The sequence below is a fragment of the Schistocerca nitens genome, chromosome 1 (assembly GCF_023898315.1).
Source record: "Schistocerca nitens isolate TAMUIC-IGC-003100 chromosome 1, iqSchNite1.1, whole genome shotgun sequence".
Taxonomy (NCBI): Eukaryota; Metazoa; Arthropoda; class Insecta; order Orthoptera; family Acrididae; genus Schistocerca; species Schistocerca nitens.
This window is the reverse complement of record NC_064614.1, coordinates 209,096,354-209,119,696: the sequence shown is the minus strand read 5'-3', so window position 1 is coordinate 209,119,696 and position 23,343 is coordinate 209,096,354.

Sequence of the window (23,343 nt, the reverse complement as noted above, 5' to 3'; positions counted from 1 at the left end):
GATGATGATGGCATTGAAACAGAGGATGACACGCGTAAAGCTGAAATAATAAACACCTTTTTCCAAAGCTGTTTCACAGAGGAAGACCGCACTGCAGTTCCTTCTTTAAATCCTCGCACAAACGAAAAAATGGCTGACATCGAAATAAGTGTCCAAGGAATAGGAAAGCAACTGGAATCACTCAACAGAGGAAAGTCCACTGGACCTGACGGGATACCAATTCGATTCTACACAGAGTACGCGAAAGAACTTGCCCCCCTTCTAACAGCCGTGTACCGCAAGTCTCTAGAGCAACGGAGGGTTCCAAATGATTGGAAAAGAGCACAGGTAGTCCCAGTCTCAAGAAGGGTCGTCGAGCAGATGCGCAAAACTATAGACCTATATCTCTGACGTCGATCTGTTGTAGAATTTTAGAACATGTTTTTTGCTCGAGTAGGAATCAACATGGATTCCGGAAACAGCGATCGTGTGAGACCCAACTCGGTTTATTTGTTCATGAGACCCAGAAAATATTAGATACAGGCTCCCAGGTAGATGCTATTTTTCTTGACTTCCGGAAGGCGTTCGATACAGCTTTCTTCCCTAGTAGCCGGCCGTTGTGACCGTGCGGTTCTAGGCTCTTCAGTCTGGAACCGTGTGACCGCTACGGTCGCGGGCTCGAATACTGCCTCGGGCATGGATGTGTGTGATGTCCTTAGGTTAGTTAGGTTTAAGTAGTTCTAAGTTCTAGGGGACTGATAACCTCAGAAGTTAAGTCCCATAGTGTTCAGTGCCATTTAAACCATTTTCTTCCCTAGTATCCGAGAGCGGATGAATTTGAAGTACATAAATCCAACACGCGGGACGGTGCACTTTCAGATGGGCCATTGCCCCATATCCTGTGCATCTCCACAGGTGTGACCTAAAACACTTGTGCCTGTGGCGAGAATGCCACTCCTGAACATACACAGTGCTCTAGAATGAAGGTAGGAGACGAGGTACTGGCAGAAGTAAAGCTGTGAGGACGGGGCGTGAGTCGTGCTTGGGTAGCTCCGTTAGTAGAGCACTAGCCCGCGAAAGGCAAAGGTCCCGAGTTCGAGTCTCGGTCCGGCACACAGTTTTAATCTGCCAGGAAGTTTCACACACAGTGCTCATCTGCGATGCCCTACGACACATAAGACCGTGTTAGGAAACAAGGACGTAGAACAATTAATACGCAGACAAGGTGGCTGGAACTCTGTTAACAACATCGCACGCGGCGTACAAACACGAGAGACCATACGCTAGAATGAGACAGGCTCCACATCGGACAGATGAGCAGTACACAGTAAACGGCAAGACGCAAGCACAGACACGGAATCGGATGCTACATCACATACAGCAAGTGAAGTCGAGGCAAACATACAGACATAACGAAAATAAGCGAAGGCTCTACAACACCGAATCAGTCCGAAAAAAAACCTCTCTGTTTAGCTGTTTGTTATACCATTTCACAGCATATAACACTATCTGAAGATGTGACATTTCTTCTGCTTTCGTTGCGTCAGGTATGAATAGTTCGAAGTTTTACGGAGCCCTCGCACGTGATGCAGCTCACTATGACATTTTAAAACAACTTTCAATCTCCACCACTGTTACCTTAAGTTCGGAATCACATTCTACCGTAACTAAAGTGTGAATTCCTAAGGGCTCCCTAGACTTAAGCACTACATAAATTAACTAATAATAAGAACGACATACACATTCATGCCCGAGGCAGGATTCGAACCTGCGACCGTAGCGGTCGCGCGGTTCCAGACTGTAGCGCCTAGAACCGCTCGGCCACCCCGGCCGGCCCGCCGGCCCCGAGGGAGAACTCGAACCTGCGGCGAGAGGGCCGCGAAGTCCGTGACATGGCGTCTCTAACCGCGCGGCAACCTAAATAATCAGTACATTAAATTAAGTATTAATACTGTAAAGACAACATGTGTAACAGATGTAACAATATACGCAGAAGATACAAAGCGAAGAACTGTCACATCATATCTAAGTCAAATTTGCATCTCTTGTTTCTTCCATTAAACACACTTTTAATTTTAATTGAAATTACATATACAACGTATTAGGCATCTTATTTATTATTGTTCTCTAAGTTAGCAACAAAATTATATATATATATATATATATATATATATATATATATATATATATATATATATATATAATTTTCAACAAAAAATGTACTAGTAATAAAACTGAATTTGTATGATATAACAAGTAAAATCACATAACCCTAGACCTGGTATATAATAACGGGCAGCAGGTCTTTATTTGAGAAATAAATAAATAAGTAGCCCCTCCCCAGTCCTCAAACTGGACATAAAAGCTAACGTGAACGTGGAGCTCGTCGAAATTAACGAGTTGCGCAGCATTCCCAACCGTAACATGAAAATCAAATACCTCATATTTTTGATTATTGGAGAGAATCTCTGCCACTGAAATGCAAGATCACTCTCTACTAGGTCTGGGCAAATGCTTCTAGCGTTCGAACGGGCTCGAGATTTCCCGATACGGTGCAACGTTCGAGGCATTATCGAGCCGAACTATCACGTGACATTTGCCTCACACGCACGTGTGCATGGGACACGCAAGAAACTACGAACTGCCGGCCGGAGTGGCCGTGCGGTTCTAGGCGCTACAGTCTGGAACCGAGCCACCGCTACGTTCGCAGGTTCGAATGCTGCCTCGGGCATGGATGTGTGTGGTGTCCTTATGTTAGTTAGGTTTAATTAGTTCTAAGCTCTAGGCGACTGATGACCTCAGAAGTTAAGTCGCATAGTACTCAGAGCCATTTGAACCAAACTACGAACTAGCTACAACAATAAGCTACGGCTCTGCTTAAAATATGACGATTTCTTGAAACAATGGAGGAAATAGCATTAAATCCTACCACTGCAGAAATTCCTATTGTATTTGAACAAATTTTCGATACGAGTTCCCTTACAGTACCGGTGTATATGGATATATATAAACATTTATACTGTTTTTAAGTGAGACAGACAAACTCCAAAACCATGTATTTTGTAAGAGGAGGTAATGATTTACGAAGTACGCTGCAAATGAGCAATTCCCTGTTCACCTATTACAATAACAGATAAAAACAGAGTACCAGATTTTAATCAGTTTGAAAACAAGACGGCAGAATTTAGATGAAACAAGACTATCAAGAAAGTCACTAGTTCGTGGGACGACCGAAAGCTCGAAAATTGGATGGTATCATGATCGCAATCCTTTATTTATTTAGTAGTTGCTGTTGTTACACAAGACCTGCGCCGTAGAAGATATTTCAGTCGCATGTTTCACAGTTACTTTTGTTATTAAAATCCATACTGTATTAAAAACTCTAAGACAGGTTGTTGTGACAGCGCCATCGAAATTCACTGGACCGCAAACCGGTCAGAAGATCGAAGAGAGCCCGAGAGATCCCGAACTGTGGTGTAAGCCGTTCGATAGTCCGACTGGCGCTCAAACACGGCCCTACTTTTTACATCACAACAACTGTTCGGATAAAAAATACAGAAATATTAGCTTGTTCAATCATGCACTTCAAACATGGCACCAAACTCTATTCTAATCAGTTTGTTTTTTTCTCCGTACGGCATGAGCTCATATGACGATGGAACTCATCATCGGTAGCATCGTTGACACATACGGCTTTAGTTCCTTTGGTAGAGCCGAATTTCAATCAGAGGCTCAGACGTTACTGTGTGTATGGTCTGTAGATCCCTCGGCTTACTTCATGGAATCCCCGGTTCTGCTTAATAGGTCGGGCGTCGACTACCATAGAAAGTTCCTACGAGAATAGCGGGGCTGTGTGGAGAGGACTGGACCTTTTTTTATATATGCAACTTGTATACCAATAAATGTATTATATTATATCTTTCTATTTTATCCTCCTTTTCTATACTAATAACGAAGTTAGAGGGTCTCGTGAGACTACAGAAAAGGCATCAGAGTAAAAGGGTGCAGGAAAGCACAGAAAAGTAGACCTAGCAAAAATCCGTACTGTAGCTGTAAACTGTCGTACCTGTGTTGGAAAAGAATCAGGGCTCCAAGCACTAATATGGTGCAAAAAGTGACGATTGACTCTAAGTAATGAAAAGTGTGAAGTGATCCAAATGAGTCCCAAAAGGAATGTGTTTCTGTTACACAATAAATCATTAAAATCTGAAGGCTGTAAATTCAACAAAATAGTTAGGGATTACAATTTCATCGATCACATAGATTATGCTGTGGGTGAAGTAAACCACAGACTGGTATTTACTGGCAGAACACTTAGAAAATGCAGCAGTGCTACTAAATAGACTGCTTACACCGCGCTTGTCCGCCCTCTTGTGTAGTACCGCTGTGCGGCGTGCGATCTGCGTCAGATAAGATCGGCGGGAGACATCGAAAAAGTTCAGAGATGGGCAGCTCACTTTGTACTACCGCGAAATAGGGGAGAGAGTGCCACAGATGTGATACACGAAATGAGGTGGCAGTCATTAAAACAAAGGCAGTTTTCGATGCTGCAGGTGCTCCTCAAGATATTTCGACCACAAACTTTCTCCTCAGAGTATGAAAATATTTTGTTGGTGCCGATCAGCTCGGGCGAAAGTTTTGTGTGTTCGTTTTCCTGCGCGCTTTTCTATAGTGGAACGGCAGAGAAATAGCTTTAAGGTGCTCCTATGAACCCTGTGCCAGGCACTTCATTGTGAATTGCAGAGTAATCATGTAGATGTAGATGTACAGTTGTTGCAGTTTGCCTTGTGCCTGATTAACTGTTTCATGCATTTCTTTTTAAGCTGCACAGTTTGTCTCAGGATGAAAGGTCAGTATTCAGGGATATGAAAAGGAACGGCATTCGTAGCAAAAAAAGTCCAGTAAATATGGGCTCTAAAATGCATATCTTAAGATCTATGGGCACTTGTTCAATAGAAGAGATGTGCTTTGTAGTAGCGAAGATAAACAAGTGCTCATAGCTCTTAAGGTATGCAAATTAGAGCCGCCCGTTGTGGCCGAGAGGTTCTAGGCGCTTCAGTCCGGAACCGCGCTGCTGCTACGGTCGCAGTTTCGAATCCTGCCTCGGCCATGGATGTGTGTGATGTCCGTAGGCTACTTAGGTCTAAGTAGTTCTAAGTCTAGGGGACTGATGACCTCCGATATTAAGTCCCATAGTGCTTAGAGCCATTTGAACCATTTTATGCACATTAGAGGCCATGTTTACTAGACTTTTTTTGCTTCGAATGGTCGTTCATTTTACATCCCTGAATACTGACCACTCCCCATAGGATACTCTGTATAGTTTTTGATTCATGTTTTTATCGAAAATGAAACCTGTATTTATCTATTCCGAGACTACTGGAAGCTGTGTTGATTGATGTTTTCCTACACAGTTTTAGTCGTAGTGGCGTGGCGTGTCGTGTTTGTGGTGTTCCCGTCTGTTCCCGTATTTTGTCCAGCCTCTGTACGTAAACAATGTATCAGGCGGGACCAGCAGCACAATAAGATTGTTGACGGACGATACTATGATCTTAGGGACAGTATCATCGGCGAATGGTGATAAAGAAATACAGAAAGTTTTCCTCAAAATTTCCAGCATGCGATTACAAGATTAGCAGTGAACATCTCACGTACCGTAAGTTGTATAGTATATGAGGTAGCACTAAAAAGCGATGTGAAATGGGATGACTACATAAAATCGATATTAGGTAAGGCGAAAGGAAGAATTATGCGATAGAAGATTTCTGGTAAGCTGCAGTGTACCTGAAAATGAATTCACATAGATACAAGGCGCTAGAGCGGCCAATTCTAGAACATTTTTCCATAATTTGCAGTCGTCATCAAATAGGAATGACGTCGAACATTGTACGTGCTATTAGAATTATAACAGTTATTTTGTTGTCTTGACTGTAGTAGCATGTGCTGTTCTGCTCTATGTATGCGTCTCTCTCTCTCTCTCTCTCTCTCTCTCTCTCTCTCCCTCTGTGTGTGTGTGTGTGTGTGTGTTGTACACAAATTAAAACTAAGGACGTCGCATTCCATGCGATCACGACAGAGTACACAGAGTATGCCTACACGAGGAGAGTGTGGATATACAAATACATGCAAACTATGCGTTGTGTGTCGGTGTAGCGCGGCGTGATAAAAATCAAAAGCCTGTATACAGAAGAACGCGTCGTAACAATTGAGGATCCAAAGAACGTAACAGAAAAGTAATTTATACGTGGGAACTGTTCATAATGCCGTTAAACCGATTTATAAACAAAACCAAATACTTACAGTAACCACTGCATATGCTTCAAATAAAACGGAACGTGTCTGATACAAATAAGACTTCTTACAGTCACAAAAGGTGGAATGGTTCACCAATTACTTGTAAAATTGCGACTGCGTAAGATAGGTCTATAGGTATCAAATTCTTTAGTGTGTGTGTGTATGCGTGTGTGTGTGTGTGTGTGTGTGTGTGTGTGTGTGTGTGATAGCTTAGTCAACCAGGAAGGTTACTGTCCTTCTGCGTTGAACGTTCGAGGCTACAAATGCAGGCTACGAAAGATATTCGTAGCATGTAGTGGCTCAGGATGTGAGAAAAAGAAAGGAACAATTTTCTAGCCTTGAAGTCGCTAATACCTGACGACCTAGACCTTAACAGTTCTTCGGGTCTGACATCCAAAGAATCATTACTGCCCGTTACTACAGTTCTTTGTACGGATTTAGTGGATATTTTCAAAGAAATGCGGCTCGTTGATTGGCCATGAAATTCAACCGCGTACTCCGTACCTGTGCGAAGGAGAACAGAGACCTTCTCTGCCCAGGGAAGCTTGTTATTTCATTCCATAGTCTTTTTCGAAATTGCCACTTTCCAAGAATCTTCTCAGAATTTTAACATGTTCAGTTGGAAGCGTCTATAATTTGAGCATAATAACACGCTAGCGAAACTGTGACAGCGTCGGTACTTGACAAGAACGACCGAGGCCTTCCCGGAAACCCGAGTCTGTCACGCCCGAAGAACCGCTTCTGTTGGGTTCACGAGCTGAAGTTGTGAAAAAAATACCGTGCTGTGTGCCAGACTCTTGGCGACGAACAGCAAGGTATTCATGAACCCTTGTGATGCCGATGTGCTTAATTTAGCAAAGGATGGTCATTCTTAATTGGCCCGTCGCAATGCAGTATAGCCACTGTGATACGACATAGCACACAACGCCTCTGCCGAAGAAAAACTTCCGCTAGATTCTACTTCCAGTCACCCTCAATAATAGCATATTTTGTGAACACAAAAGTACACTGATCAGCCAAAATATTACGACCATTGCCCACCGCAGCGTTCGATGCCACCTGGGGCGCTGTGAGCACGTGACGCGGTAGCAAAACCATATAACTGGAGCTGACACGAACGCTGACCTGCGAAGATACGGGCTGCAATTTAGGAAATCCATAGATATAAACGATCTGATTATTACTACGCAGAATCTGTGAACGATTACTTCGAAAAGAGCGAAGCTGGTCGAATGTTCACGTGCTACTGTCGTGAGCATCTATGTAACGAGGTAGAAGGACAGGGAACTACCACTAGGCGCTAAATGGTTGGACGCCCACGGCTCTTCACACAACGTGGGGTTCGGAGGCTTGTCTGCTCTGCACCAGTGAGCAGTGGTATCTCTGCCGAAAGAACAAAATGCTGGTGCACGCACAATTTCGGAGCACACCGTTCATCGATATCATTGAACATGGAACTCCGCAGCAGACCATCCCTAAGTTTTCACATGTTGACCCGACAACGTCAATTACGACTGCAGCAGGCACGGGACCATCGTAATTCGACCGTCGATCAAAGGAAATGTGTCGGCTCTTCGGATGAATCACATTTTTACTACACTAGGTCGTTCTCTCCATAAACGCCGTCATGGAGGTGAACGGCGGCTCGAAACGTGCAGCGCGCTGCGGACGCAGGCTCGGGGGAGCCGTATTGTGCCATGGGAGACATTCTCCTGCACTTGCATGGTGTCCATGGTAGCTACGAACCACCTGCATCCCTTCATGCTTAATGGATCCTCGACGGAGATATCAACTTTCAGCAGTGTAATCGTCCGTGTTTTGGAGCCCGAACCGTTATATAGTGAAACTTCCTGGCAGATTAAAACTGTGTGCCCGACCGAGACTCGAACTCGGGACCTTTGCCTTTCGCGGGCAAGTGCTCTACCAACTGAGCTACCGAAGCACGACTCACGCCCGGTACTCACAGCTTTACTTCTGCCAGTATCTAGTCTCCTACCTTCCAAACTTTACAGAAGCTCTTCTGCGAACCTTGCAGAACTAGCACTCCTGAAAGAAAGGATACTGCGGAGACATGGCTTAGCCACAGCCTGGGGGACGTTTCCAGAATGAGATTTTTACTCTGCAGCGGAGTGTGCGCTGATATGAAACTTCCTGGCAGATTAAAACTGTGTGCCCGACCGAGACTCGAACTCGGGACCTTTGCCTTTCGCGGGCAAGTGCTTTACCGTCTGAACTACCGAAGCACGACTCACGCCCGGTACTCACAGCTTTACTTCTGCCAGTATCTCGTCTCCTACCTGTGGCTGTGGCTAAGCCATGTCTCCGCTGTATCCTTTCTTTCAGGAGTGCTAGTTCTGCAAGGTTCGCAGAAGAGCTTCTGTAAAGTTTGGAAGGTAGGAGACGAGATACTGGCAGAAGTAAAGCTGTGAGTACCGGGCGTGAGTCGTGCTTCGGTAGCTCAGATGGTAGAGCACTTGCCCGCGAAAGGCAAAGGTCCCGAGTTCGAGTCTCGGTCGGGCACACAGTTTTAATCTGCCAGGAAGTTTCATATCAGCGCACACTCCGCTGCAGAGTGAAAGTCTCATTCTCGTTATATAGTGGATTGAGGAGCATTATAGTGAACTCTCGTTGATGTATCAGCAACCGAATTCGCCTGATGTAAATCCTATGGGACCCGTCTGGGTCTCTATCGGGCGCCATCACTGTGTACGCAAATCAGCAGCTTGTTATATAAACGAATTACTCGACCTGTGCGAAGACATCTAATGTCACATACCTCCACAAACCTACCAAAAACGGATCTCTAATACGCGGTATCAGTGACGTATTTCATTCCGAAGGTAGACAAAGAAGCTATTAAACAGGTGGTCATAATGTTTTGGCTCATCAGCTTATAGTATGAGGCATCGGGGAAATAGAAGTAATACTTTGAGTTCCTCAGGAAAGTATTATAGATCCTCTGTTGGTCCTGATCTATATGAACGATTTAGGAGAGCAGCCCTCTTAGGTTGTTTGCTGATTATGCTGCCATTCAAATGGTTCAAATGGCTCTGAGCACTATGGCACTTGACATCTGAGGTCATCAGTCCCCTAGAACTTAGAACTACTTAAACCTAACTAACCTAATGACATCACACACATCCATGCCCGAGGCAGGATTCGAACCTGCGAGCGTAGCGTTCGCGCGGTTTCAGACAGACTGAAGCGCCTAGAACCGCTCGGCCACAACGGCCGACTATGCTGCCATTCGTGACGCCTAAAGTCACCAGATGATCAAAACCAACTGCTGAATTAATGTAGACAAAATATCTGTATGGTGCTAAAAGTGGCAACTGACTCTAAATAACGAAAAGTGTAAGTCCTCATGAGTACTAAACAGAATGTGCGAAATTTCGGTAACACAATAAATCACACATATCTGAAGTGTGTAAATTTAACTAAATACTTAGACGTTGCAACTACGAAAACGTAAGTTGGAACGGTCACATAGATAATGCTGAGAAAGCGAAGCAAAGAGTGCGATTTATTGGCAGAACACCTAGAAAATGCAGCAGGTCTACTAAAGAGATTTCCTACGCTACGCTTGTCCGTCCTCTTCTGGATCATTGCTGCGCGGCGTGGGATCCGTATCAGATACGATTGACGTAGGACGTCGAAAAAGTTTAAAGAAGGGCAGCTCGTATTATCGCAAAACAGGCGAGAGAGCGCCCCAGGTATGACATGCGTGTGGGTTGTCTGTTATTAAAAGAAATCGAAATGGCAATATCTTTGTTATGAAGAAGCACGATGGAATGTTCGCTCGGACGTGTATGCAAAGCCATTTCGTATTTATTTGCAAATACCAGGCCCTCAACTCTCAATAAACATGTTGTTCCTGGACGGGAATACACGTAACGTACGCCGCGTGGGATTAGCCGAGCGGTCTAGGGCGCTCCAGTCATAGACTGTGCGGCCGGTCCCGGTGGAGGTTCGAGTGCTCCCTCGGGCATGGGTGTGTGTGTTTGACCTTAGGATAGGTGTAAGCTTAGGGACTGATGACCTTAGCAGTTAAGTCCCATAAGATTTCACACACATTTTTTTGAACGTAAGGTACGAATGCAGGGTGTGACACATTGACTTCGACATATTGAAGTTTGGATCTGCCCGTGAATAGTGCACGGATAGTCCAAGCGGTTAAAGCGACTACTCGTGTATAGTGGGAAGTCTGTGGTTGGTATCAGCTACTGTGAATACGTTTCTTGTATTAAAACAAAGGCGTTTCTCGTTGTGGTAGGATGTTCTCGTGAAATTTTGATCACCAACTTCCTCCTCCGAATGCGAAAAATATTTTGTAGGCGCCAATCAACACAGGGAGAAATGATCATTATAATAACATTAGAGAAATCGGAGATCGTACGGAAAGATATGTGTTCATTTTTCTAGGGCGCTGTTCGAGAGTGGAAAGGTAGAAAAACAGCTTGATGGTGGTGCGATCAACCCTTTGCCAGGTGCTTATCTGTGAATTCCAGAGTAGACATGTAGATTTAGATGTCGATGCAAATCTACAAAGGCAGTTGGGGCATCCTGGTGTATCACCTCCATATCGATCATCGTCACAAAGGTAATTCTATTATCCTGGTGCATCATCATCATCATCATCATCACCTTCTCCTTTTTCTTGAGTTTAAGGTGAAAACCTGCCCCGATTTACCCGTCACTTGCTTGTTCTTCACAAACTTGATTATTAAGTAATCATTGTTTAGTTTTGAAGCTCCAGCAGCAGTTCTGGTTGCTGATTTAATTATGGGCCGCCTAATACGTAAACCATTATGTTTCGTGAAGTTCAAAATTGTGAGTGTAGTTCATCAAAAATCTTTATTATGTTTAAGTGTGTGTTTCCACAACAGGTGAGCATGCAGATGGAGACAAATATCACGAAAGTGGCTATAAGCAATCGCAAAATGTAGTCGCGAAATATTTTCGCACAACAAAATTACTTTTAAGGATAAAGTGATTCCTTAAGTCACCAATCAAACACACAATAACATCATTTCGTTGCAAATGGCACACTATACAATAATGTTATGAAGGTCCTACAGGATCTAACATTCTAGAAAATGCGTGCAAAATAATAATCACGACAGATGTAAAATGCTTTAGGCTCATCTTCCATTAAAATAATTATCGCTTATATATGTTTTTGCAGTTTACAGAACTGAATAAAAATACTCACTGATGACGACACAGCATATTTCGGCTACATGATACACGGACCTGAATTCCCGCACGTTATTTTAAATGTTCTAATTTTCCGATGTACTTGTTGCTACACATTCGTTAAATTTTTCATTTCCATTATGCTGAGTTTTATTTATTCTGTTGTAGAGGTACAACTCTTGCTGTATCAATATTTCCGAGGCTGTCTGTTCACGTTCTGAAGCTTTAATAAGGTCCACATTTCGCTTACATACGCTACCGTTCCACGGGTCGGTATTTAGTAACATTTCAAGTACATCTACACATACATCTACATGACTACTCTGCAAATCACAGTTAAGTGCCTGGCAGAGGGTTCATCGAACTACCTTCACACTAATTCTCTATTATTCCACCTTCAAACAGCGCGCAGTGAAAATGAACACATATACCTTTCCCTGCCGGGTCAGATTTCCTTTATTTTATATGATAATCGTTTTTCCTTATTTAAGTCGGCGTTTTAGTATTCGGAGGAGAAAGTTGTTGATTGGAATTTCTTGAGAAGATCCCGCCCCAACGGAAAACGCCTTTGTCGGAATGACGTCCACCCAGACTTCTGTGTCATGTCCGTGACATTCTCTTCTCTATTTCTCGATGATGCAAAACGTGCTGCTTTCCTTTCAACTTTCGTGATGTGCTCCTACGTGGTAAGCACACTGTGCAACTTTACTCTAAAAGAGGACAGACAAGCGTACTGTAGGCAGTCGCTTTAGTAGATCTCTTGCATCTTCTAAGTATTCGGCCAATAAAACGCAGTCTTTGGTTTGCTTTCCCACAACATTTCTTTGTGTGCTCTTTCCAATTTAAGTTCTTCGTAATTGTAATTTCTAGGTATTTAGTTGAATATGAGACCTTTTTGCGGCTTTTGATTTATAGTATAACCGAAATTTAACGCATTCCTTTTAGCGCTCTCACACTTTTCATTATTTAGGGTCCATTGCCAATTTTCGCCCGATGGGGATATCCTATCTAAATCGTTTTGCAATTGGTTTTGAGCTTCTGACGACTTTGCCAGACGATAAACGACAACATCATCTGCAAACCATTTAAGACGGCTGCTCAGATTGTTTCCCATATCGTTTATACAGATAAGGAACAGCAGAGGGCGTGTAACAGTACCTTGGAGAACGCCAGAAATCACTTCCGTTTTGCGCAATGACTTCCCGTGAGTTATTACGAACTGTTGCCTCTCAGATAGGAAATCACGAGCCCAGTCGCATAACTGAGATGATATTCCATAAGCAGGCCATTTATTCGTAAATTATGGCACAATCTGGATGATTAGTGTTGTGGTGAGGTGAACATATAGCCTCTCCTCCTCATTAAACATGTACTGCAGACCAAATGTTGCACTCATTCCATTTAACGAGAGAGCTTTTGGCTGGAAAGCTGTGAGGTGTCTGGAAAGCTGTGATATATCAGTTCGAGCACCACTCTTTCTTGCATCTGTGTAGTAACCACTTCAAGATCTCCTCGAGAATGTTTCAGGACTTTGTGGTCCCTTGTAAACAGGCACAGCAGTTTACTTCGGCCGTCCAACAAATGAATATATGACTCGAATAAAGTCATACCCAACTGAAGTCTAACAAAAAAGTAGAAACATCAATCGCGTAAATACGTGGTATGAAACGACCGGTTAGGAACGGAGAAACAGTCGACGACTTGGTCATTACTGACGGAGCGCTTAATGGGATTGCGGCAGGTCGGTAAACGGTATTGGCCCCACCCTCTTCAAAAGAACCATTGCTGAAGTTATATTAAGCAATTTGGGAAAACTATGAAAAAAGCTGTATTTACGGAATGGGAATTCTAACCGCCATCCTCAAGAATCGGGCTGTAGTATAGTACCTTCCTACCATTGTGTCACTTCGTTTGATTTCGTATTCTAGTCTCGCCTAGGCAGTAGGGTTTAATAGTGAAAGACGAAAGGCATCTAATGAGGGCTACGTTTCTAATGGTAGTGGTTATGTAACTCACGCGTTTGTTCTGTGTTGAGTCCACCTAATTTTTATCCTCCCCTCGGAGAAGACAGTATGTAGGGGTGCAACAGACACAAAATGCCGAAAATAATCCTAAAAAGGTTCCGTGCCTCAGCAGATAAAAACGGAAACATAGGATCGCTTTGTTGTCTATTTCTCTGTCTATATGTCTCTCCGACACTTAAGAACCATTTTTCTCAGAAATTTGTAGACGTATCAGATTGGAATTTGTCACATACTAAGATATACGGGCCCTTGGCGGGTCAGTGGGATCAAAAGACAAAAAAAATATTTTTTGCCATTAGAAACTTACATTGCTTTTGTGAACCGGCAGAATGTCAGGAAGTTCTGCAGTAATTTTGATCTGGTTTTCAGTAATACGTAGAGTGATTCATGAGAAAGGTTCGTGTGCTCGTTTAATTTATATTTCCTGCTAATTGGCTGAGCTTGGATGAAATGAAGTCTCTTTGCGCTGCTAAAACGATGCCTTTGCCATCTAACGGTGACAAGCATTAAGGCCGCTCGGTTACTGCGCTGACGGTCAGTCCATGCCTACGACATGTACAGCATCTGTAATAATTCAGAGCAAAAGTAATACTGGTAACTGATGCAGGATCGCACTTCCTTGTTTGGGACGAGTTTCAGATATCCCTTAAAATATCCATTGAAGCTTTCCGCAGAACAATTCGACATTCATACAACAACTGTAGTCCTATGGTCGGCTGCACCGGTTTCTTCTCTGGAATCGCAAAAAGGACGAGAGCAGACGAAGTGAACGCATCTGCAATTGTCAGTTAGCACAGCATGTTAATTTAACTTCAAAATTAATAAAATAAATGAAAAGTTACAATCGCAAATGTAACATTATACAAAAAATGTAAACTTAAAATAGTCTTGAAAGTCTTGGAATTGCCGAGACCGATATCGTGCCAGTATTGATATCGATAGCAGGCAAAAATTGTCCAGATTCTCGATCCCCAAGATGGATGAACAATCTATATAATTAACTAAATTCTTTCGGAAACCTCGGTGAGCAAGTCCTGCTCGAACTTATCCTGATTATTTATTTATTTGTTAGAAGTTCTTAATGTCGATGTATTGCTTTTCCAAGCGCTGCTGTCGTATTCTAAAGGACACCACGTTATCTGACTGCAAGTAACGAATGAGAGGTTGGTGGAGCGTAAGAAAGCCTGAAATCACGCAAGTAAATTGTTTGTTATGGTGCTAAATTACTGGCAGATAGTCGAAGAGTATTGGATAACTTGTTACCCGCATTATGAGCTGCTCGTTTATTGTAGACTCCCATGTTGCGTTACTCATGTTTGTTTCTGGTTCAATACTGAACAGTTAAGAACTTTGAAAAACTTCGAGATGACGAGTGAATAACAATGCAGGTAAAACACGGGAAACACATTACTGTCAACTTATTACGAGAGTAGTATTGTTTTTTTGGCAAGCCTTAGAAAACAACTTCTCGATAGAAGTAGTAAGGCTGCCATTAGCCTAGAGTCCTCCTGCGATCTGTGTGATTAGAAAAGGGACCATAACGATTTGCACCGACGAATAACTGAAATTTTTCATATTATTGCGCCTACTAATATTTTGATTAATGTTTTCTCAGTCATTCAGCACTGAAGATAACACATTTGACGTAAATTAGAGGTAACTGCATATGGGGAGGCGCGAAGGTAACACATGTTTGGAACTCTACCGTTAATTTAAATTCAACGGAGTTCTGTGAGATTTACGAGATAAGGATGTCAAGATGAAAAACTATGGGCTACCAAAAAAGTAATGGTAATCATAAAGAATGTTCCGGCATAACGACAAGCGGCGGCGCGACGATCAAGAGAGCAGAGAGTTCTGTGAGATGACGTCAACCAATAGAATGCTGACGAACCCCTCTCTAGGCCGACACCAAGACAGGAGCAGCCACTACACCAAGCCCATTCCACCTCCGCCTTCTGAAACTCCTGTCTGGCCGGACATGGGGATTGCATCCTTGCACCATCTTCACACCTACAAATCCCTCATCCGTCCTATCCTCTGTTATGCCAGCGTTGCTTGGACCCCCCCCCCCCCCCCCCTTGCTTTTACATCCGCCCTCCTTCCCCCACACGACTCCTGTATTACCTCATCCCCTTCCCCTACTTCCTCCTTTTCCTCCAACATCTCTTCATCCTTTACACTGTCTGATTCCCCCAACCCCCTGGTTTCCTCCTTCCTCTCCACCCCATGCCCGTTGCCGCGCCTCTATCGCTATATCCCTTCCACCTTCCACCTCAACACCCTCCATCTCCTTCTTCAGGGCAATCTCCAGCACCTCCCCATGCCAGATGTTGAACTTCGCCGTGACATATACCCTTCCTTCCAACTGTAACCTGGACTTTCCCCCCCCCCTATCCCCAGGGCCCCCCTTCTCCTCTCCCCTCTTTCTCCCAGAGCGTATTGTCCTCCTTCCCCCCCTGAGTCCCTTCCCCCCTTCTCGACTGTTTCCCTCACATGTCCTTCCCTCCCCGGCCCTCTTCCATGCGCTCCCCCGCCTGTTTCCCCCCTCTCCTCCCCTCCTTCCCTTCTTCCCTTCTCCCTCGTCTCCATGCCCCTGGCAGATCCACTCAGTTTGCTCATCGTAATCAGTGTCCTCCATCAGTGTCGAGTTTGGTGCTGTTCTCCTGTCAGTTAAGAGCTGTGATTGTAATTGTGTGCTGGACTTGTACATAGTGTTACAGTCGATGATTGTTAAGTGCTACGACATCCATCGATACTTTTATGATCTGGTCATACTTCTCCTTGTGTCCTTTAACTGTCTCAGTGTGTGGTTTTTTTGTGTGTGCTACTTGTTTACAGTTTTTATCTCCATTTTACAGTCTTCCCCTGTTTTGTCTGTTCTCTTCCATACTGTTGCCCCTTTTTTGTATCTATGTACACCATATTTTCTCCTTTCTGTTATTTTAAATGTCTTCTTTTGTATAATTACTGTCTATCGGCTGAAGAGCAGCGCATATGCTGCTGCCAACCGGCTCCAAACGGGGCACTGAAATACAATAAAGGAAAAAAAGGCCTCTTCACGAAGAGAATGTAAGCGCCGCGCCGCCTAGCCGCGACCGGAGTGGATTACGAGCCGTCTTACAAACGCTACAGCAGTGACTTGTGAACTGTATTGTTTTGCTTTCATTGAAATTGTATATACCAAAGGACATTGCTTATTTGCGTGTCGTCATTTGCAGGCGACTCTCCTTCGTGAATATGCGAAGTCAAGTATTGTTAATTTAACTTACTGTAATAAACTCCATTAATACGATTTGCTAATCTGTTGTGTAGCGATCCGAGAAAACAGCTTCCTAGGTACCCTATATTAGACGAGTGGACAGACACAATAAAGAAAATACACGCCAAGTAAGTCAAAATTTAATTTTGTTTGTAATTTGAGTAACTTTGAGTAACAAGCATGGAACAGTACTGAAGTTTTGCAATTCTGCGAGACCGTTTTGCATTACCCGACGTCGTCCACAGTTACGCAGCTTCCACAACAGATCACCTAAATTCAGCGACCCCCGAGTGGGATTAAATCGAATTCGTCAAAAAATGGCCGTCCTCTTCAAATATTGAAGTGGACTAGTTTTTAGATTCACATTGTCTCCCTGCATATTATTCCGGAGCGAAAATATCGGTGACCACTAAATACGTTTTTAACTATTAGAATGAAGTTTCGCGTCATAAACGTAGCTGCACTCAAAAGCTGTTTTTCACGTACAGTGGAAAGTAATAGAAGGAAATATGCAGTGCTTATGTGGAGAGCGTAGCATTCATGAAATCAAACATCGCGTAAATGGATAAAATTTTACTCCTTTGCCACTCACAGGATTCCGTTTTAAAAGGAGCGCTCGCTTTACACAAGCCCTGAAACGAGATGGAAAGATTCATTTTAACCGATGTGCACTTAAAGCTGTCTTAAAATTCTCTGAAACATTTTCTTCCGCGTCAACTAAACTTACAAATGCATCTAAATGTGTCTCCTTCAAGGAAACTCGACATCCTGTATATATTCTTGGACAGAAATACGCCATCGAGCATTATATCGAGCTCCTAGTGGTATCCGAAATTAAATAGGGAAATTATGTCCTACTTCTAATATCACATAATGCAGCGCGAAAGTCATAAAAATGAAATAGACGAAACGTCTTGTCCTATGACTTAACATTACAAGAGAGCTAGTTTGTTGTAGTCGTCTTGTCTAAATGAAGCAGCGATAGGTTACTAAAAATAAATTTCGAATGATAGTCGCAGTCCGCAATATTTTCTTTTAAATATAGAAAATATCGCTCACTTCTAGCTGCTTATTTTCGCAACTACCTACGAGATATGCAACCCGCTTGTATTTATTGTCGACACACGCTCTACTCTTGTAGACCTTTCCAGGATAGCTCCACACACAAATGAGATACGTATTTTAGTGTTTCGAGTCATTCCTTATCCAATTATAAGTAATATCAGGATTATTTCATCTTTTGCGACTGCAGTAAACGCGTTATTTGTAACAGGCGCGTTTCGCTTTATTTTGCCGGCCACTGTGGCCGAGTGGTTCTAGGCGCTTCAGTCCGGAACCCCGCTGCTGCTACACTCGCTGGTTCGAATCCTGCCTCGGGCAGGGATGTGTGTGATGTCCGTAGGTTAGTTAGGTTTAAGAAGTTATAAGTCTAGGGGACTTATGACCTCAGATGTTAAGTCCCATAGTGTTTCGAGCCATTTTTTTCACTTTATTTTGGCCGCGCGGGGTAGCCGTGCGCTCTTCGCGCGTATTGCCACGGTTTGCGTGGCTACCCCCGTCGGAGGTTCGAGTCCTCCCTCGGGCACCGTGTGTATGTTGTCCTTAGTTGTAAGGCTAGGGATCGATGACCTTAGCAGTTTGGTCCCTTAGGAACTTACCACAAATTTCCAATTTTTTTCGCTTTATTATAAAACGTCTCCAGTGTTCGCTATAACAATTGTGGTTTTCCGTACAAATCAGTTGAGCGAGAACAGAGATAGTTTTCAAGTTCTAAATTACTTTTATTACTCACTCTTTTGTTCCTTCGTTTATTTCACGTGTTGTTCCACACAGGAGCTCTTCTACGCAACTATTTGATTTTTACCACACTGCACTGACCATATTTTTCGTTCGCGTGTCTAACACAGAAACCTGCACACTCGGGTCTGTGTTTAAGGAAAATAGGTACTCCGAGAACCAGATTAGTCGGGCTATGAAGTCTGGACCATCCCCAAGGGGACTGCCAAGAATTATTATCCGGGAAAGCATACGCAGCCACTTCCTTGGGGTCTGTCACCAATCTTCTAGGTACTCTACCTCGTTTGCTTTTTCCGAGTTCCATACCTCTTTTGCCATATACTATCAACCACGCTTACTTAATGAACGTACCATACTAACCTTTCTTTCCCTGATTCCTTCATCTCTGATTTATGGTCGGGTCCTGAGACTTCAGCAATTCGTTCTAATGGCTCTGAGCACTAACTTAACTTAACTTCTGAGGTCATCAGTCCCATAGAACTTAGAACTACTTAAACCTAACTAACCTAAGGACATCACACACATCCATGCCCGAGGCAGCGCGGTTCCAGACTGTAGCGCCTAGAACCGCTCGGCCATCCCTGCCGGCTCAGCACTTCGTCTCCAGTAATCAATTCCCATGGCTAGCTTCGATCTTTTTCCTCCTTTTTTCTTTCCAGTACTTCTGAGCAGTTTAATATATTGGTCAGAAGCTTTTTGCTCTTGTTTTATACACCGGGTGGTTGTAATTTGGTTGTAACTACTTACGGAGGTGAGTGTGAGCTATAATCAACGTACGGCAGCGGAACTTAGTAGATATGCTGATGCGTTAATGCGGAACCGATTTACGCTGGCACACACAGTAGTTCCAGTTTTGACCACAAGGTCCAAATCTGGCGCTGAATACTGTATGATGGTATGACATCCACGGCGTCATCTGACAAGCCATAACATGAGGGTTGGTTCAAATGGCTCTGAGCACTATGGGACTCAACTGCTGAGGTCATTAGTCCCCTAGAACTTAGAACTAGTTAAACCTAACTAACCTAAGGACATCACAAACATCCATGCCCGAGGCAGGATTCGAACCTGCGACCGTAGCGGTCCTGCGGTTCCAGACTGCAGCGCCTTTAACCGCACGGCCACTTCGGCCGGACCATAACATGAGGGGATAGTACGGCTATCGAGAAGTGAGATCGTATGCTGTTAGTTAAATTCTTTTATGTAAATAGCAGCAAATTACAGGAAGGTGCCCTCTGCCGGTGGGAGTTATTGATGAGGTTGTTGTTGCAGTAACTGACCATTCAGCACGTGCTGCAGCTCATGCACTCCACGGAAATTGTCCATCCCTTGCCCACAGCGCGGAAAGTTTTGTGGTCTATTTACATTGATACCCGTACGAAATCCAGACGGCGTTTTAAACTTCTTGTTCCGCAGCAATGTTTTGTTTTTGCTCTTCGATTTGTGGCACGGATCGACGTTGATGACATGTGGCCGGTCGTTATCCTGTGAAGTGACGATGCACATTTCACACTACAGGGTGCAGTGAACACACAGAACTGTCGAATTTGGGGCACTGTTAAACCGTGTCTTGTGCACGAAGAGTCACTGCACTCGTCATATGACAGTGCGGTGTGGTTTCAAAAATACCTCTATTTTCGATCCGTCCTTCTTTGAAGAGAATGCACCAAGACGGCCTGGCACGTACACCGTGACGTCCGCACGTTATCTAGACCTCCTTGTACAGTATGTGGTCCCTGCTTTGGAAGAGCGCAACTGTTTGGAAACCACCGTTTTTATGCAAAATGGGGCAACACTTCATGTCACTCGCCCAGTGAAAGATCTGCTTAATGCAACCTTCCAAGACCGTTTTCCAAATGCGTGGTCTTCAAGATCACCTGATCTGAATCCAGGTGACTTTTAGCTCTGGGGATATCTTAAAGAATGCGTTTACCTGCGATACGTTCGGTCTCTACCTGATCTGAAGGCCAGTATACAGGAACACATTGATCAGGTTCCGTCGGAACTGCTGCGAGCAACTGTTACCATGTTTTACTGCTGCAGTATCTCGTCGTCGTCTCTGGTGCTCATACTGAACAAACTGTGTAAGCGGCGGTTAATAATAAAATCAACGTTATGCCACTCTCAGTTGTTTGACCTTTTCTGCCCACATCCTGTTCCTAATCTATTACAAATGGAAATATTTCCACACGTCTTTCTTGCATTCACAGTGCCAGATTTGCACATGATGTCCAAAAAAGTAGCTAATTTTTTACCGAGCGTAGATTGGTTCCGTATTAACGTATTAGAATTTCTACCAAGTTTCGCTGCCTTACTTTAATTACAGCCCACAGTGGACCTCTGCAAGTAGCAACATTTTAATTATAGCCACTCGGTACAATGTATTTTGTTTTATTTGTGATCTTACCAGTTGAAAGTAGTAAGTTTAATTCTCGGAGCAAGCGAAGAAAAGAAAGAAGGAAGCAGGAATGATTGCAAAAATTGTGTGGATATGAGAGTAAAGTGTGTGGTGCGTAGTCTATACGCACGAGTGTTAGAACAAGGAATGGAGAAACATTATAAAGTATCGGGAGTCCAAAACGGGTGCAGGTTGGTAGGCCATAGTTAGATGGTATTTTCATCCTGATCGACGAACAGAAAAATGTTTTGAATGGGGACGGACAGTCCATTTCACATTTCTGGACCTAGAAAATTCATATGACACCGTGCCATTAAATTTGACTGACCATAAAAAAATAATGGTGTCTTAGTAGCGTACATTAATACAGCTGTAGCTTCATATTGTAGATGCAATAGGTCAGAGGACGTGGGTGATGTGTTACTGGAGGAATTCCATAGTAGCAAATGAACAGTATTGTCCACTGGCTACTCTGCTGTTTAAAATCTATGTGGAAGAGTTATTGAAGACATGGAAAAGTAAATGCAGCCCAATGGCAGTGTCAGTGTGAGATGATAAACTATACTCTCTCCGATTGGCTGATATCTGCGGAAGATGGTGACGACTTTAGCTACATGATGAGAAAGTTGCTTGAACCAGAACACAAAGACTAACTGTATGATAGTGCGTGGCGACGACCGGCGTGTTTTAGAGGCTGCGAATTTTAGTTTCGAATGTAGGTATAACTGTACCTGAGAATGGAAAGGACGTAAAGATGTTAAAAATAAAATTGGACAAGGAAAACGTGTTATTCCACAGTTAAAAGGGAAACATATTTTGCATAATTTACGCTATGTAACTTTAGTGATCTTGCCAGTGATAAAAACAAGTACCTGCGGTTGACGTGAGCAAATTTAGAGAAATTGTAGCTCTCATTTCTTCTTCTTCTTCTTCGGTTATCAACCCACAGGTTGGTTGGCAGCAGCACGCCATTCCGTTCTTTTGTCAGCTTTCTTCTTCATATCTGCATAGGTCTGGCACCCGATGTCATTTATTACTTGTTGAATGTAGCTTAATCTAGGTCGTCCTCGGCGAGTTCTTCCTTCAATGATTCCTTCTAATATTCTCTTAATGAAATTGTTATGCCGTAAAATGTGACCTATGAAGGTTATTCTTCTTTTCTGTATATTTCGCCAAAGAGATCTGTTTTCTTTCACTCTTCTGAGGACATCTTCGTTTGTAGCCTTGTCTCGCCAGCTGATTTTTTCCATTCTCCGGTAGCACCACATTTCGAATGCCTCTAATCTTCTCTTTTCTTCTTTTCCACTAGTCCAAGTTTCACATCCGTAAAGGGCTGTACTCCACACATAGGTTTTCATGACTCTCTTTCTTACGTCTAAACTAACATTTCTACTCGTCAGTAAGTTTCTTTTTCCATTGAATGCTATTTTGGCAAGTTGTATTCTGTTTTTAATGTCACTTTTGCTCCTTCCATCTGCTGTTATTTTGCTACCTAAGTAGTTAAATTCTGTAACCTGCCCTAGTTTCTCTCCCTTTATTGTTATTCGTATGGGTTCATTGTAGTTCAGGGCGCCACTCACCATCACTTTAGTCTTTTTCTTATTTATTTTCATTCCATACTGTTCTTTTAAGGTGTTTTCCATTTCATTGAGTGCGGCTTCTAAATCTTCTTTCCTTTCTGTAATTATGGCGATATCATCTGCATATCGCAACATATCTATTTTCATTCCGTTAAGTTTTATTCCTACTTCAATATTCTCTCTTATTTTATCTATTGCTTCTTGGATATATGCGTTGAAAATTACTGGAGATAGTGGGCATCCCTGTCTCACTCCTTTCCTTATTCTTGCTGTTTCTTCTTTGTTTTCCTTCTTAACTAAGGCTGTTTCATTTTGGTATATTTTAAAGATTATCCTTCTATCATTATATTTCAGACCAGCCTTCTTCAGAATTCTAAACATTTCTGGCCATACAACATTGTCAAATGCCTTTTCGAGGTCTACGAAGGCTATAAATACTTGTTTGTTTTTGGAAATTTGTTTCTCAATTATTAGTCTTAAAGATAAGATTGCTTCCCTCGTCCCTACACCGCTTCTAAAACCGAATTGGTCTTCACTTAGAGTGCTATTCAATTGGTTTTCAACTCTTTTCAAAATTATTCTTATTAGAATTTTTGATGCGTGTGAAAGAAGACTGAGTGTTCGATGGTTTTCACAGTCCATAGTAGATGCTTTCTTAGGTATGGGGAATATGATGCATTTCTGATAGTCTTCAGGAACTTCACCTGTTTTGTATATTTTCTGTATGAGTTGCAGTAATGTAGCTTTCATTTTGTCTCCTGATTTCTTAATTAGTTCAGAAGGTATATCATCAACACCTGCCGCTTTCTTATC